The 5,932-nt window shown below is 34.7% G+C and overlaps 1 long non-coding RNA gene across 1 annotated transcript; it reads left to right on the plus strand.

Annotated features, from left to right (window-relative positions):
- Positions 1 to 1,274: 1,274 nt before the first annotated feature.
- Positions 1,275 to 2,261, plus strand: LOC149221552 (uncharacterized). The gene is made up of 3 exons (XR_016248863.1): positions 1,275 to 1,710; positions 1,815 to 1,883; positions 1,981 to 2,261. It is a non-coding gene; the product is annotated as an uncharacterized LOC149221552 (long non-coding RNA).
- The last annotated feature ends 3,671 nt before the right edge of the window (positions 2,262 to 5,932 follow it).

Here is a 5,932-nt window from a genome sequence, read left to right on the forward strand (position 1 = left end):
TTTAAAGGCTCAATCTAGCTGGAATGCTTTGTCCGAGGTATTCAACTTTATTGCAGTGTGGTCGAGTAAAATTGTCGCTTGGAATAATGAAAAATGTTGTTTATTCGACTTTGGTCATGGAATTCATGAAAGCAAATATAGTAAGATTTGTTTCAAAATAACTTCTCCCGTTCTCACTTTTATAAATTATAAAAGTGAAATTAACTTTCATGAAAAATTCATCAACTAAATTTTATAACATGTCTGATCTAGGTGGATATTGGTGGCCACCCGCCTATTCCACTTGGACCCCACCATTGTTTCTTTCAGTTTCTAAGTTTCTTTATTTGTAGCACAATTTATTACTTTTGGTAGTTTTTCAGGTCGTGAACTTCCACAACCGTTTTGAGGCACTAAATCACATTTGTTTGGAAAAACTGGGACCAACATGGGTCTTTGACTAATGTTTGTCATTAAAAAGTTGTAGCCCTCAGATTGATATTTCTAACGAGCGCACGTCAAACGAAGATCGTATGCCAAAGTTATGACTTCGGGAAGTTGATGTACCAATTTACCCAAATGGGGCCCATAGTTTGGCGATTCATCTCCTAGGGTTAGGTTTTTGGACGTTTGTGGTTTTCCATTGTTTCTCAATAATAAATAGGCCTTGGAGTTTCATTGGCATGTAGTCGCCACATCACTTCTCAAAGATAAGCTACCATCGCCCAAGCTAGTCTTATTTCCATTATGTTTGTAAGCATATTTAAGTATTTTGATATTAATGAAATGAAGAGTTATTTCTACTGCATCTCTATATTTATGGTTATATCTTTAATTTTTTGTGTTCTTGTTTAAATGTGGATCAATGTCAACACTGGTGGCAACACTTTCAAAGTCAATCCTTCCACGTGTTTCCTCCTTTTCTTTTCCCTTTTGTCAGTCGTTGATTAAACACTCAGACAAAGAATATGCTTAGAATATTCACTCTTCATCAAATCCGCTTGTCAATTATCAATAAAATACAAAAGTCAACCAATCCTCTTCCACCGAAATTTCACATATATAGGCCTATTGGCGAAATATGGAGTGATTTTAAAGCATGATAAAATTTACATAAGAAGTAATTGCTCTCTTTATTTATTATTCACATTTATCCGACCATTAGGTAAATATAGGTATTTAATTGTCTAGCAGGCTCTTATCTTTGAGCAGATTTTAACTAAATAATGAATAATATAAACAATGATTATTCGCCTACCCATTATTCATGGTGCACAATTTAGATTGGATGTACAGTTATATTAATGCAATAATTCAAGTATTAATCTCACTATAATCTCTATAGTTAAGTTGTATTCAGGAGCTACATTAAATCTATTTCATTTAGCTCACAAGTTGGCCAACATTTAATGATGCCAACAGTCGAGGTACCAGTGTCCTCCAGGATCCATGTGGACTCAACACTACTGGTGATCTGAACCCCCTACATTTGATGGTCTCCATCAATTGTAGGGCTTATGGGTAACTTTTTTGTGCTTCCCCTGCCTCCGCGGTTCATTTGTTCGATGCAAATTTGGGCATTATGGCTCTGCAAAACCCTAACTCATCGAGACTCGTCTCCTCCGTGGTTGCTTCCATTTTCTTGGCTATAGTTCTACAATGAAGCAACCACCACTGTTGTTAGCTTCTGTAGCTCGGATGCATTTCGAAGTTTGTTTCGACAGTTTTCAGGTGATTCAAATCTTTTGATGGCTATCAATTTGTTTTTTGTAACACAGAGCATTAGGTAATAATATACAGGTTTACATGACGTTCTCTTTTGTCTTTGCTTGTAGATATCATGTTTGGCCCTTCAATGAGGGTTTTCAAGTCTCGAAAGTAGCATTAGAATTTTGTTCATAGAGGTAATGTATTTGGTTATTTCCTGTACCTAATACTCTCTGAAACTCTCAGATATTTGCATACCTTTTTTTCTAATTTTATGTTTGTCGTCCATTGCAGAGTTGCCCCATGCTTCTTCTTCTAGTAGTAGACTTGCATGACAATGGAAAGAATCCCACGGGCCAGGTGCAAATCGGAACGATTGACTTAGATAGCTAGCATGTGAATGAAAAGTCATTTAAGTTCTTAATTCTCAAGGTTCAAGACTCATTTTCTGGCTAAGTCATTTCTGAGTGACCTGTTTATAGTTGTAGACTTAAGGGTTGTTTGTGCCTGAATTTTTAATGTAATTCGTTGGTTATTTTGATTTTTGAAAAACCCTTCTTGGGTTTCACTTTTTATGTGGAACAAAGTTCGAACAGGGTAGTAATCCCCATTAGGTTTCAAAGCTGTACCATGCCCCTTCTTCCAACAGCAGACTCGCATGGCAACGAGAAGAATCCTAGGGGCAAGATGAAAATAAGAACGGTTGGCTTAGATAGATAGCATGTGAATGAAAATTCATTTTAGTTTTTAACTTTCACGGTTGAAGAGTCATTTTCTGGCTAAGTCCTTTTGAGTGAGTTGTTTACAGTTGCGCCCTTAAGGCTTCTTTGTGCTTGAACTTTTAATGTAATTCAGTGGTTATTTTGAGTTCGGAAAAACCCTTCTTAGGTTCCACTTGTTATGTGGAACAGAGCTCCAACACGGCAGTAATCCCCATTAGTGTTGATTTATGCTTATTTAGTACAGTCTGTAATGAGAGTGTTCCTCATTTATTTAGACATTATGCATGTTATATTATGATAATTTATTGTGGGTTAATTAGTTACAACCTTAGATTTATTTTACAACGGTCATTCGATATTCAAGTTTATAATGTTTCTTTTGTTAACTTCCCGCGTGAATGCTTGCTTCCTCCTCATATTTCATTGTGCGCAGGAGGGTTTCTTTGAAATATTTAATATTGTCTGAGCAATGGAACATTTTAGGAAAATCACAATTCATTGTATGTAGAACTATATATAGATAGATAGATATTTGTTAAGGAGTAAGGCTTCATCTGGAACCGCTTCCTGGCTATCACGAAAGCAACCAGGACAAGGAATTAAATCCAAGTCAGGTTTTGTTCCAACCTATGGTTTTGGCGACACTCCCAACAAGTATTATCGGTTTAGTTTAATTCACATTAATAGATAAAATCCAATAATTGCTGTCTTTATTCATTATTCACATCTACCCACCCCATAACATAAATAAATTATCTGACCATTAGGTAAATATACATATTTAATTAAACAATGAACAATATAAATAATAATTATTATACTATCAATTATTCATGGTGCATGCTTTAGATTGGATCTACAGTTATATTAATGTAATAATGCAAGTATTAATCTCATTGTACTATCTATAGTTAAGTTGTACTCTAGAGCTATGGTAAATCTATTTCATTTAGCTCGCAAGCTGACCAATATTTAATCCTTCCAATTACCAAGGTATTGGTGTCCTCCATGCGCCATGTGTACTCAACACTACCTTGGATTTGAACCTCCTTGCATCTGACAGTCTGCATCAATTATAGGGGGTACGAGTAATTTTTCTGTGCTACCCCTGCTTCTGCGATTCATTTATTCGGTGCAAATTTGGGCCTTATGGCCTTGCAAAACCCTAACTCATCCATAATTGCCTCCTGCGTGGTTGATTCCCTTTTCTTCACTACATTTCTACAATGGAACAACCACCATTGTTGATACCTTTTGCAGCTTGCATGCATTTCAAAGTTTGTTTCCACAGTTTCCAGGTGAGTTGAACCTTTTGATGGATATCCATTTTTTTCCTAACACAGAGAATTGGGTAACAATATATAGGTTTATCTGAAATTATATTTTGTCTTTGCATGCAGATATCGGGTTTGGCCCTTCAAATGAGGCTTTTTGAGTCTCGAAGGTAGCACTAGACTTATGTTCACACATGAAATGTTTTTCGTTATCTCATCTACCTAATACTATTTGGAAATCTGAGATATATCCATAATTATTTCACTAAGTTTTCATTTTCCATCGGTTATAGAGTTTCACCATGCTCCTTCTTTCGACAGTAGACTAGCATGCCGACGAGAAGAATCTCAGGGGCCATGTACAAATTAGAACGGTTGACTTAGATAAATAGCATGTGAATTAAAATTCATTTAAGGTTTTAACTCTCATGGTTCAAGAGTCATTTTCCGGCTAAATATTTTCTGAGTGACATGTTTATAGTTGTGCCCTTAAGTCTTGTTTGTGCCTGAATTTTTAATGTAATTGAACGCTTGGTTCCTCCTAACATTTCACTATCCTTAGGAGGGTTTCTTTGAAATATTTCATATTGTTTGTGCAATGGATTGTTTTAGAAAAATCACAATTCATTGTCTGCAGAAATATTTTTCCGTAATTACAAATGCTCCTATATATATATATATATATTTGTTAAGAAGGTAACTCGATTAAAGGTTTTGGCGGAACTCACAACAAGTATTATCAGTTTAGTTTAATTCACATTAACTAATAAAAGCCAATAATCACTGTCTTTATTATTATTCACATCTCATCTAGAACCGCTTCCTAGCTGTCATGAAAGAGACAAGGCCAAGGAAGTAAATTCAGGTTAGGTTTCATTTGAACCTACGGTTCTGAATACCTGTTAATAAACTTGATTAAAGGTTTTGGCAACACTCACAACAAGTATTATCAGTTTAGTTTAATTCACATTAACAGATAAAAGCTAATAATCACTATCTTTATTTATTATTCACATCTACCCGCCCCATAACATAAAAAAATAAAAAATAAATAAATAAAAAATAAAATAAAATATCTGACCACTAGGTAGATATACCTATTTAATTGCCTGGCAGGCTCTTATCATTTTCTGTTGCAAATCATAAGATGAGTTTTAACATAGTAACGAGTGATTTTCTGTGACAAGGTTAGTCTTCACTATATATTTATTTCCTAATGCCTCTAGTAATGTTAACAAGCTTGGTGAACCAGCTCGGTCGCAGCCATACCAGGTTTTTAAATGCCTCGTTCTTCCTTTCAAACAGAACATCATTTATTTATGTCGGTCCATGTACAGTTGACAATATATTTGTCGTTGTAGTTTTCATAATAGTATTAATCTATGTGCGAGTTTCCTTAACTCCTTCAGTGAACTTTTTTCTCTGATTATGAATGCTCCTATAGATATTTATTTGTTAAGAAGGTAACCCCTCATCTGGAACTGCTTCCTGGCTGTCACGAAATAGATGAGGCGAAGGAAGTAAATCTAGGTCCAGTTTCGTTGCAACCTACAATTCTGAATAGATCTTAATGAACTCGATTAAATGTTTTGGTGACACTCGCAACAAGTATTATCAGTTTAGTTTAATTCACATTAACATATAAAAGCCAATAATCACTGTCTTTATTTATTATTCACATCTCATCTAGAACCGCTTCCTAGATGTCATGAAAGAGATAAGATGAAGGAAGTAAATCCAGGTCAGGTTTCATTCCAATCTACAGTTCTGAATATCTCTTAATCAACTCGATTAAAGGTTGTGGCGGTACTCGCATCAAGTATTATCAGTTTAGTTTGGTTCACATTAACAGATAAAAGCTAATACTAATTGTCTTTATTTATTATTCACATATACCACCCCATAACATAAATAAATAAATAAATGATTTGACCATTACATAAATATACCTATTTAATTGCCCAGCATGCTCTTATCATTTTCTATTGCAAATCATAACATGAGTTTTAAGACAGTAATGAGTGATTTTCCGTGACACAGTTAGTCTTCACTATATATTTATTTCCTAATACCTTCGGTCCAGTTGACAAGCTTGGTGAACTAGCTTAGTTGAAACCATACTAGGTTTTTAAATGCCTCATTATTCCTTTAAAAAAGAACACGATTTCTTTATACAGGTCCATTTACAGCCTAAGCTTCTATAGTTCACCAGCTCGTGTTATATCTTTAATTAAAAGTTTACATAGGAAT

This window comes from Pinus tabuliformis, chromosome Q, assembly GCF_031772625.1.
Source record: "Pinus tabuliformis cultivar Carrire ecotype Pingquan chromosome Q, CPIR1, whole genome shotgun sequence".
In the NCBI taxonomy this organism is placed as follows: domain Eukaryota; kingdom Viridiplantae; phylum Streptophyta; class Pinopsida; order Pinales; family Pinaceae; genus Pinus; species Pinus tabuliformis.